Below are 10,944 nucleotides of genomic sequence, written 5' to 3'. Positions count from 1 at the left end.
CCTGATTAAAAGGGCACAATGAAAAAACACTGTGGAACTGGAGTTAACTTTGAGGGGTCTATAGCCTCCCTAGTGAATGTACTACCTCCTCTGCCACGATGACAGGGTCTTCATGGCATTTATGCTTGGTCAAGTTCCTGCTCATGCTGTTCGCCCTGAAGTTCACCCTAAATTTCTAGATTAATGGTAGAAATGGGATAGTCTCTCAGGCTGATATTTGTTACTGTGTCCCTGGCTGCTTTGGGGTTTGTGCGCAGGCCACTTCTAGATAGATGGTAAAGTGTGGAATGGAGTCCTTGTAAGTTAGGGTACAATTGTTATATTCTATTATTCCCCCACCAGTTACAGTAAATTCACATAAGTTCACATAAGACTATGCTGATTGGATAATAGAGAACAAGCCAATACGTGTTCTTGTCATTCACTCCACAAAAAAATGGTTGGATCCCTCTATCACATTATTTACTCACTTTGCATATCTGGGCTTTGGCATTTAAATTCTAACTGCACACCTTACCTTGTCTTTCATTTCACTCTCCTGCAGTCATGCTGGTAAGAGCCATGCAATTATCGGCAGGCTGTTTGGTGTTGGCGTTCGCCCTTTTCCATAGTGCACCTCAAGCCACTGTGGTCGAGGACTTCAACCATGTAGAGCGATGCAAGAACTCCTTATATATGGGAACCCCACCACGGGGAATCATTAATGACAAACTGAAGAAGATCTGTCAGCGCAATGCCGACAAGCCACGCTTTGTGACCTTGTACGACCCCCAGAAACGCATCCCTGTCTACTCAGCGTACTCCTTCAAGAAGACAGAGGGAGAGCAGCGTGTGGACCACTCCTGGATGTATGAAACACAGGTCGGTCAAACTGTTTATTGCTGTTTTTGTAAGTTTACTCCTCAAATCAAATCAAAATCAAATCAAATGTATTTATATAGCCCTTCGTACATCAGCTGATATCTCAAAGTGCTGTACAGAAACCCAGCCTAAAACCCCAAACAGCAAGCAATGCAGGTGTAGAAGCATGGTGGCTAAAAAAAACTCCCTGGAAAGGCCAAAACCTAGGAAGAAACCTAGAGAGGAACCAGGCTATGTGGGGTGGCCAGTCCTCTTCTGGCTGTGCCGGGTGGAGATTATAACAGAACATGGCCAAGATGTTCAAATGTTCATAAATGACCAGCATGGTCATATAATAATAAGGCAGAACTGTTGAAACTGGAGCAGCAGCACAGTCAGGTGGACTGAGGACAACAAGGAGTCATCATGTCAGGTAGTCCTGGGGCATGGTCCGGGGGCTCAGGTCAGTTAAAACTGGAGCAGCAGCACGGCCAGGTGGACTGGGGACAGCAAGGAGTCATCATGTCAGGTAGTCCTGGGGCATGGTCCTAGGGCTCAGGTCCTCAGAGAGAGAGAAAGAAAGAGAGAAGGAGAGAATTAGAGAACGCACACTTAGATTCACACAGGACACCGAATAGGACAGGAGAAGTACTCCAGATATAACAAACTGACCCTAGCCCTCCGACACATAAACTCCTGCAGCATAAATACTGGAGGCTGAGACAGGAGGGGTCAGGAGACACTGTGGCCCCATCCGAGGACACCCCCGGACAGGGCCAAACAGGAAGGATATAACCCCACCCACAGCCCCCACACAACTAGATGGATATCTTCAACCACCAATTTACCATCCTGAGACAAGGCTGAGTATAGCCCACAAAGATCTCCGCCATGGCACAACCCAAGGGGGGGGCGCCAACCCAGACAGGATGACCACATCAGTGAATCAACCCACTCAGGTGACGCACCCCTTCCAGGGACAGCATGAGAGCCCCAGTAAAGCCAGTGACTCAGCCCCTGTAATAAGGTTAGAGGCAGAGAATCCCAGTGGAAAGAGGGGAACCGGCCAGGCAGAGACAGCAAGGGCGGTTCGTTGCTCCAGAGCCTTTCCGTTCACCTTCCCACTCCTGGGCCAGACTACACTCAATCATATGACCCACTGAAGAGATGAGTCTTCAGTAAGGACTTAAAGGTTGAGGCCGAGTTTGCGTCTCTGACATGGGTAGGCAGACCGTTCCATAAAAATGGAGCTCTATAGGAGAAAGCCCTGCCTCCAGCTGTTTGCTTAGAAATTCTAGAGACAATTAGGAGGCCTGCGTCTTGTGACCGTAGCGTACGTGTAGGTATGTACGGCAGGACCAAATCGGAGAGATAGGTAAGGAGCAAGCCCATGTAATGCTTTGTAGGTTAGCAGTAAAACCTTGAAATCAGCCCTTGCTTTGACAGGAAGCCAGTATAGAGAGGCTAGCACTGGAGTAATATGATCCAATTTTTGGTTCTAGACAGGATTCTAGCAGCCGTATTTAGCACCAACTGAAGTTTATTTAGTGCTTTATCCGGGTAGCCGGAAAGTAGAGCATTGCAGTAGTCTAACCTAGAAGTGACAAAAGCATGGATTAATTTTTCTGCATCATTTCTGGACAGAAAGTTTCTGATTTTTGCAATGTTACGTAGATGGGAAAAAAGCTGTCCTTGAAATGGTCAAAAGAGAGATCAGGGTCCAGAGTAACGCCGAGGTCCTTCACAGTTTTATTTGAGACGACTGTACAACCATTAAGATTAATTGTCAGATTCAACAGAAGATCTCTTTGTTTCTTGGGACCTAGAACAAGCATCTCTGTTTTGTCCGAGTTTTAAAGTAGAAAGTTTGCAGCCATCCACTTCCTTATGTCTGAAACATGCTTCTAGCAAGGGCAATTTTGGGGCTTCACCATGTTTCATTGAAATGTACAGCTGTGTGTCATCCGCATAGCAGTGAAAGTTAACATTATGTTTTCGAATAACATCCCCAAGAGGTAAAATATATAGTGAAAACAATAGTGGTCCTAAAACGGAACCTTGAGGAACACCGAAATTTACAGTTGATTTGACAGAGGACAAACCATTCACAGAGACAAACTGATATCTTTCCGACAGATAAGATCTAAACCAGGCCAGAACTTGTCCGTGTAGACCAATTTGGGTTTCCAATCTCTCCAAAAGAATGTGGTGATCGATGGTATCAAAAGCAGCACTAAGGTCTAGGAGCACGAGGACAGATGCAGAGCCTCGGTCCGATGCCATTAAAATGTCATTTCCCACCTTCACAAGTGCCGTCTCAGTGCTATGATGGGGCCTAAAACCAGACTGAAGCATTTCATATACATTGTTTGTCTTCAGGAAGGCAGTGAGTTGCTGCGCAACAGCCTTTTCAAAAAAATTTGAGAGGAATGGAAGATTCGATATAGGCCGATAGTTTTTTATATTTTCTGGGTCAAGGTTTGGCTTTTTCAAGAGAGGCTTTATTACTGCCACTTTTAGTGAGTTTGGTACACATCCGGTGGATAGAGAGCCGTTCATTATGTTCAACATAGGAGGGCCAAGCACAGGAAACAGCTCTTTCAGAAGTTTAGTTGGAATAGGGTCCAGTATGCAGCTTGAAGTTTTAGAGGCCATGATTATTTTCATCATTGTGTCAAGAGATATAGTACTAAAACACTTGAGCGTCTCTCTTGATCCTAGGTCCTGGGAGAGTTGTGCAGACTCAGGACAACTGAGCTTTGAAGGAATACGCAGATTTAAAGAGGAGTCCGTAATTTGCTTTCTAATAATCATAATCTTTTCCTCAAAGAAGTTAATGAATTTATCACTGCTAAAGTGAAAGTCATCCTCTCTTGGGGAATGCTGCTTTTTAGTTAGCTTTGCGACAGTATCAAAAAGGAATTTCGGATTGTTCTTATTTTCCTCAATTAAGTTTAAAAAATAGGATGATCGAGCAGCAGTAAGGGCTCTTTGGTACTGCACGGTACTGTCTTTCCAAGCTAGTCGGAAGACTTCCAGTCTGGTGTGGCGCCATTTCCGTTCCAATTTTCTGGAAGCTTGCTTCAGAGCTCGGTTATTTTCTGTGTACCAGGGAGCTAGTTTCTTATGAGAAATGTTTTTAGTTTTTAGGGGTGCAACTGCATCTAGGGTATTGTGCAAGGTTAAATTGAGTTCCTCAGTTTGGTGGTTAACTGATTTTTGTCCTCTGGCGTCCTTGGGTAGACAGAGGGAATCTGGAAGGACATCAAGGAATCTTTGTGTTGTCTGTGAATTTATAGCACGACTTTTGATGTTCCTTGGTTGGGGTCTGAGCAGATTATTTGTTACAATTGCAAACGTAATAAAATAGTGGTCCGATAGTCCAGGATTATGAGGAAAAACATTAAGATCCACAACATTTATTCCCATGGGACAAAACTAGGTCCAGCGTATGACTGTGACAGTGAGTGGGTCCAGAGACATGTTGGACAAAACCCACTGAGTTGATGATGGCCCCCGAAAGCCTTTTGGAGGGGTCTGTGGACTTTTCCATGTGAATATTAAAGTCACCAAAGATTAGAATATTATCTGCTATGACTACAAGGTCCGATAGGAATTCAGGGAACTCAGTGAGGAACACTGTATATGGCCCAGGAGGCCTGTAAACAGTAGCTAGAAAAAGTGAATGAGTAGGCTGCGTAGATTTCATGACTAGAAGCTCAAAAGACAAAAACATCATTTTTTTGTTGTAAATTGAAATTTGCTATTGTAAATGTTAGCAACATCTCTGCCTTTGCGGGATGCACGGGGGATATGGTCACTAGTGTAGCCAGGAGGTGAGGCCTCATTTAACACAGTAAATTCATCAGGCTTAAGCCATGTTTCAGTCAGGCCAATCACATCAAGATTATGATCAGTGATTAGTTCATTGACTATAATTGCCTTTGAAGTAAGGGATCTAACATTAAGTAGCCCTATTTTGAGATGTGAGGTATTATGATTTCTTTCAATAATGACAGTAATGGAGGTGGTCTTTATCCTAGTGAGATTGCTAAAGCAAACACTGCCATGTTTAGTTTTGCCCAACCTAGGTCGAGGCACAGACACGGTCTCAATGCTGACTACACTGATTGTGCTAGTGGCAGACTCCACTATGCTGGCAGGCTGGCTAACAGCTTGCTGCCTGGCCTGCACCCTATTTCATTGTGGATAAGATGAGAGCACCCCTCCAGCTAGGATGGAGTCCGTCACTCCTCAGCAGGTCAGGCTTGGTCCTGTTTGTGGGTGAGTCCCAGAAAGAGGGCCAATTATCTACAAATTCTATCTTTTGGGAGGGGCAGAAAACAGTTTTCAACCGCTGAGTTGTGAGACTCTGCTGTAGAGCTCATCACTCCCCCTAACTGGGAGGGGGCCAGAGACAATTAGTCGATGCCGACACATCTTTCTAGATGATTTACACGCAGAAGCTATGTTGCGTTTGGTGATCTCTGACTGTTTCATCCTAACATCGTTGGTGCCGACGTGGATAACAATATCTCTATACTCTCTACAATCACCAGTTTTAGCTTTAGCCAGCACCATCTTCAGATTAGCCTTAACGTCGGTAGCCCTGCCCCCTGGTAAACAGTGTATGATCGCTGGATGATTCGTTTTAAGTCTAATACTGCAGGTAATGGAGTCGCCAATGACTAGAGTTTTCAATTTATCAGAGCTAATGGTGGGAAGCTTTGGCGTCTCAGACCCCGTAACGAGAGGAGTAGAGACCAGAGAAGACTCGGCCTCTGACTCCGACTCGGTTGAAAATTTCTGTCGGCTGAATGAGCGACACCGGTTGAGCGTTCCTACAGCATTTCCTTCCAGAAACCACGAGAAAGTTGTCCGGCTGCGGGGACTGTGCCAGGGGATTTATACGACTATCTGTACTTACTGGTGGCACAGACGCTGTTTCATCCTTTCCTACACTGAAATTACCCTTGCCTAACGATTGCGTCTGAAGCTGGGCTAGTAGCACAGCTATCCTCGCCGTAAGGCGAGTACAGCGACTGCAATTAGAAGGCATCATGTTAATGTTACTACTTAGCTTTGGCTGTTAGAGGTCCTGACGAATCGTGTCCAGATAAAGTGTCCGGAGTGAAAAAGTTGAGGGAAAATATATATATATATATATAAACGGTAATTAAAAAGTAAAAACCGTAAAGTTGTCAGGTAGCAAAAAACCTTTCCTATCGGAAAATGTGTGTAATTTCAAGTCCCTATTCTGCAGAGACCGGAGTTGAGCTGTTACACCGGTTAAATGAACACTGTAGCTTCTTTCCCTTTGTATCAGAACTCAGGATAAGACGCAGATGCAGACAGATTGGAAACAAGGTCTGTGGGACATAGGTTTAATCCTAAGCAGACGAAAAGTGGGTACGGGGCAACAGAAGACAAACATCAGAAGGGCTAAGAATCTTGGAGATGGGGAAAGGGCCGATAAAACGGGGGGAAAGTTTGCGGCACTCCACCCGGAGGGGCAGGTCCTAAGTGGACAGCCATACCCTCTGCCCGAGACGATAACGGGGAGCCGAGGTCCGGTGGCAGTCCGTCTGTAGTCAATACCTGGAGATGGTCTTGAGAAGAGCCGACCGGGCTCTCTTCCAGATATGCAACAGCGGCGAACTAACATCTGGGCCGAGGGCATGCTGACCTCTTGCTCCGGGAAGAGCGGGGGCTGATATACCAGGGAACACACAAAAGGCGTGTGACCAGCGGCTGAGCAGGGGAGGGTGTTGCGGGCGTACTCTACCCACATGAGCTGCTGGCTCCAGGTGGTGGGGTTGGCAGAGACAAGGCAGCGAAGAGTCATCTCCAGGTCCTGATTGGCTCGCTCCGACTGGCCATTAGACCCGGAGGACAGGCTGGCCTTCCAGAACCGGAACCCCCCCGCCGGGAACGCTGTGCTTCACAAACCTGGTTCTCTATACCCCAGATGAGTGCAGCCGTGAGACAAGAGATAGGGAGTGTGGTCTCGGTGTCCGATGGTGTAGCAACGGGGCTATAGAGGCATGTCAGTGCGTCCGGCTTCACATTCTTGGAACTCGGGCGGTAGGAGATGGTGAAGTTGAAATGGGTGAATAACAGGGCCCATCGAGTTTGCCTGGAGTTCAGGCGCTTGGCGGTGTGGAGATATTCTAGGTTCTTTTGATCTGTCCACACCATGAATGGGTGTTCCGCCCCCTCTAACCAGTGCCTCCACTCCTCTAATGACATATTCACAGCAAGTAGCTCTTGGTTACCCACGTCGTAATTCCTTTCCATGATGTTGAGACAATGGGAGAGGACAGGACAGACCCCACTTCGACATCTGAAGCGTCGACCTCCACCACAAACCGCCAGGACGGATCCGGGTGGATTAGGATAGGGGCAGTAGTGAATTTATCTTGAGGTCCAAGAACACCTGTTCTGCAACTGGAGACCACTTAAACGGGACCTTGGGAGAGGTGAGTGCTGAAAGGGGGGGATCCAGGATTCTGTAGCCCCGGATTAACCGGCGGTAGAAATGGACGAACCCCAGGAAGCGTTGCAGCTGCTCTCAGGAGTGTGGGTTGCGGCCAATCCACCAACGCTCTCACCTTTCCAGGATCCATCTGTATGTTGCCTGCAGCTATGATGTATCCAAGGAAGGAGATGGTGGAGCCATGGAATTCACATTTCTCCACTTTGACGAACAGCTGGTTCTCTAGAAGATGCTGGAGGACTTGTCTGACATGGAGGACATGTTCTTGAAACGAGCGGGAAAAAACGAAAATGTAATTAAAGTAGATGAACACGAACCGGTTCAACATGTCACGGAGAACGTTGTTAACCAGAGCCTGGAACACAGCAGAATCATTGGTCAGTCCAAATGGCATCATTAAAGGCGGTCTTCCACTTGTCCCCTTCCCGTATCCATACCAGATGGTAGGCCTTCTGGAGGTCCAACTTGGAGAAGATAGTAGCACCCCTGGAAAGGCTCAAAAGTCGAGGCAGTGATTGGAAGCGGGTAACAGTTTTTAACCGTGATGCCGTTCAGGCCCCGGCAGTCGATATACGAGTGGCAGAGTCTGAAGGACGGATACCCCCTACAGCCAGGGAGTCCTCAATATACCTCTCCATCGCCTTGGTCTCTTACCTGACAGGGAATAAAGCCGCCCCCGAGGCGGTGTAGTGGCTAGGAGAAGGTCGATGGTGCAGTCATAGGGCCGATGCGGTGGCACGGGCTTTGCTGAAAACCTCCCGGAGGTCCTGGTATTCGGCAGAAACGGCGGAGAGGTCCAGGCAATGCGCATGGCAAAATGCCCAGTCGATCAGAGGATTATGCCTCTGGATCCAGGAAAATCCCAAAACCACGGGTGCATGAGGGGATTTAATGGGCAGGAACTGCATAGACTCACTGTGATTAACCGACACTCTCAGGTTAATTGGGAAACATTGTGTGGGTGACTCTGCCAATAGAGCGCCCATCCAGCGCTCTGACGTCCATAGGAATAGAGAAGGGTTGTGTGGGGATTCCCAGCTCCGACACCAGGGTAGCGTTCATAAAGCTTTCGTCAGCCCCAGAGTAAATTAACACCCGAAGAGATTTAGGCTGGTCACCCCACAACAGGATAGCATGGATTGGGGTACGAGAAATGGAAGATGGGAAACTCCCCATATGGCTCACCAGCGTACTCGTACCTACTTGATAAGCTTGGGCTTTAAATGGGCAGGTAGATAAGACATGTCCCATAGCTCCACAATACAGACAGGTCTGGGTGTTTAGTCTGCATTAGCACTCAGCAGGAGACAATCTAGCCCTGTCCAGTTGCAAGGGCTCCGGAGGAGATGACTTGACAGCCCTCGCTGACTTCCGAGAGAACTCGGGTGACATCTGATCCACTCGGAAATGTGGACTTTGGGGATTTCCAGGATTCCTCGGAGGCGAGGTGGAAATCGAGGATGAGCGTCGGCAACAGGGAACAGACTCCCTCTCCCTCCTACGTTCTCGTAGCTGCCCATCGATCCGGATGGTCAAGGCTATGAGGGAGTCGAGGTCCAGGGGCAGCTCCCGGACTGCGAGCTCGTCTTTAATCACCTCCAATAATCCGCGAAGGAATGTGTCGAACAGGGCTTCCGGGTTCCAGGCACTCTCAGCCGGCAACGTGCGAAAATCCACTGCATAGTCTGCCACACTACGGGAATCCTGACATAGTTGGAGCAGCTTACAGAGAATCTAACACTTTACGTACCTCTGCACCGAATTTCTCCAGACTGAGACAAACGGTGGATTGTTGCTCCCACACTGCTGTAGCCCAGCCAAGAGCCTAAACCTGGAGGGGGGGTGGAGACAAGCACAAAGACAGGTGAAACAGATAAGGGTGTGACACTTTGGTCCAGCCTCATCAGTATTATCCATATAGTTATTTTGACACATTGCTTACATTTGTTCCATTTAATCCAGTGTTGTGTATGTTTATAACTGTGTAGTATGGTGGAAGGTAGCCCAGTGGTTAAGATCGTTGGGCCAGTAATCGAAAGATTGCTGGTTCAAATCCCTGAGCCCACTAGGTGAAAAATCTATCTGTGCCCTTGAACAAGGCACTTAGCTCTAATTGCTCATGTAAGTCGCTCTGGAGAAGAGCATTTGCTAAATGACTAAAATGTAAATGTAGTGTCTACAATCTGTGAGCAATGCACTGATCCTCCTCCCCGCTCACTCCAGCTGGCAGAGGTTGATGGGAATGGGAATATGCTACCCTCCCTTACCGCCTACCTGCACATGAAGTTTGAGGACAGCCAGGCAGTGCTGGACGACTACTCTGACGTAGTCCTGTATGAACGAGGACACCTGAACCCAGATCAGCACCAGTCTGACCCATATGACCGTGCTGCCACCTACATCCTGACTAACGTGGTCCCAGAGATCAGGGAGTTCAATATTGGGCCGTGGCGTGAGCACGAGGAGCGCATCCGCGTTCGCCTCAACAACGCGTTCGCCTCACCGCCTTCATCGTCACCGGGGTGACCACCACCGGTAACATGATCCGCCGGAACAACCTGGAGAACTTCCCGGAAGACCCGGATGGACATGGACCAGAATCTGCAGATCCCCTATGACAACTGCATCTCCCCCTCTCCTCTTCCTCTGTATCTCCACCGCACCATATAAGAGCTCCTCAACAACGCTCACACACGCCTACTCTGTGTGCACAAGGGTTTACAACTATCTCCATAGATCTACTATTATGTGCTTATTATAATGATTAAGCATGTATTTTTAACATAACAATTATATAGTACTTGTGATGCTTTGGCAAAGCTTTCATTATCGAAGATCTGCTTTGCAAATGACTTCCCTTGTAGTGTAATTGTTCCTCCATTCTCTGTATTTGTAGCATTCTTTATTGATCTGCCCCTTTATAAAACAGCTCAGTGACATTCAGACACAATGGTTCAGTGTGTCAGCCATTCACGGAGAGATGTTATCGGCTCACATTTGGCAAAAGTGGCTGTAAAATGGATACCATCAAAGGTAGTTCTGAGCTGTAAAGGACATCTTATTTGACTAAAATAAATTAGTTATTTTACTTCCAGGTGCCATGTTTTACTGTTTCAACCAGTCACACACAATGATACAGTATGAAGCATAATAATTTAGGGTCACAATTATGAAAACGGTGTAATTACAATTATTGATACATCCATAGACGGGGGTGGTTGTTTAGAAACAAAACATTTACATTACATTTAAGTCATTTAGCAGACGCTCTTATCCAGAGCGACTTACAAATTACCAACGCATGTTCAACTATGGGGCAAAGCAGATGGAGCTGGCTTAGACTGTTGACAACATAAAAACTATGTTATGTCTCCAAATTTAGGGGGAAAACATAAATACATTTACACAATGAGCACTTGTTGTCTCTCAAATACATTGTTACTCCCTGACGAAGGCCATGCAGCTATGAGGAATTATTGAATATTATCTGCTGTTGGCTTGTGTGGATGTATGTGTTATGCAACATAGCTGACTTGAAACATTGTTAACAGTTTCAGGGCCATGGGCCTTTCTCATGATGGAAAAATACAGAATGACATGAAGACAGG

General features: G+C 47.0%; 1 pseudogene; it reads left to right on the top strand.

Annotated features, from left to right (window-relative positions):
- Nucleotides 1–550: 550 nt before the first annotated feature.
- LOC118390313 (endonuclease domain-containing 1 protein-like) lies at nt 551–10,541 on the top strand (annotated as a pseudogene).
- Nucleotides 10,542–10,944: the final 403 nt, after the last annotated feature.

Source organism: Oncorhynchus keta, chromosome 11, assembly GCF_023373465.1.
Source record: "Oncorhynchus keta strain PuntledgeMale-10-30-2019 chromosome 11, Oket_V2, whole genome shotgun sequence".
In the NCBI taxonomy this organism is placed as follows: Eukaryota; Metazoa; Chordata; class Actinopteri; order Salmoniformes; family Salmonidae; genus Oncorhynchus; species Oncorhynchus keta.
Note: the sequence above shows the minus strand (reverse complement) of the source record. Positions and strands in the feature narration are given on the sequence as shown.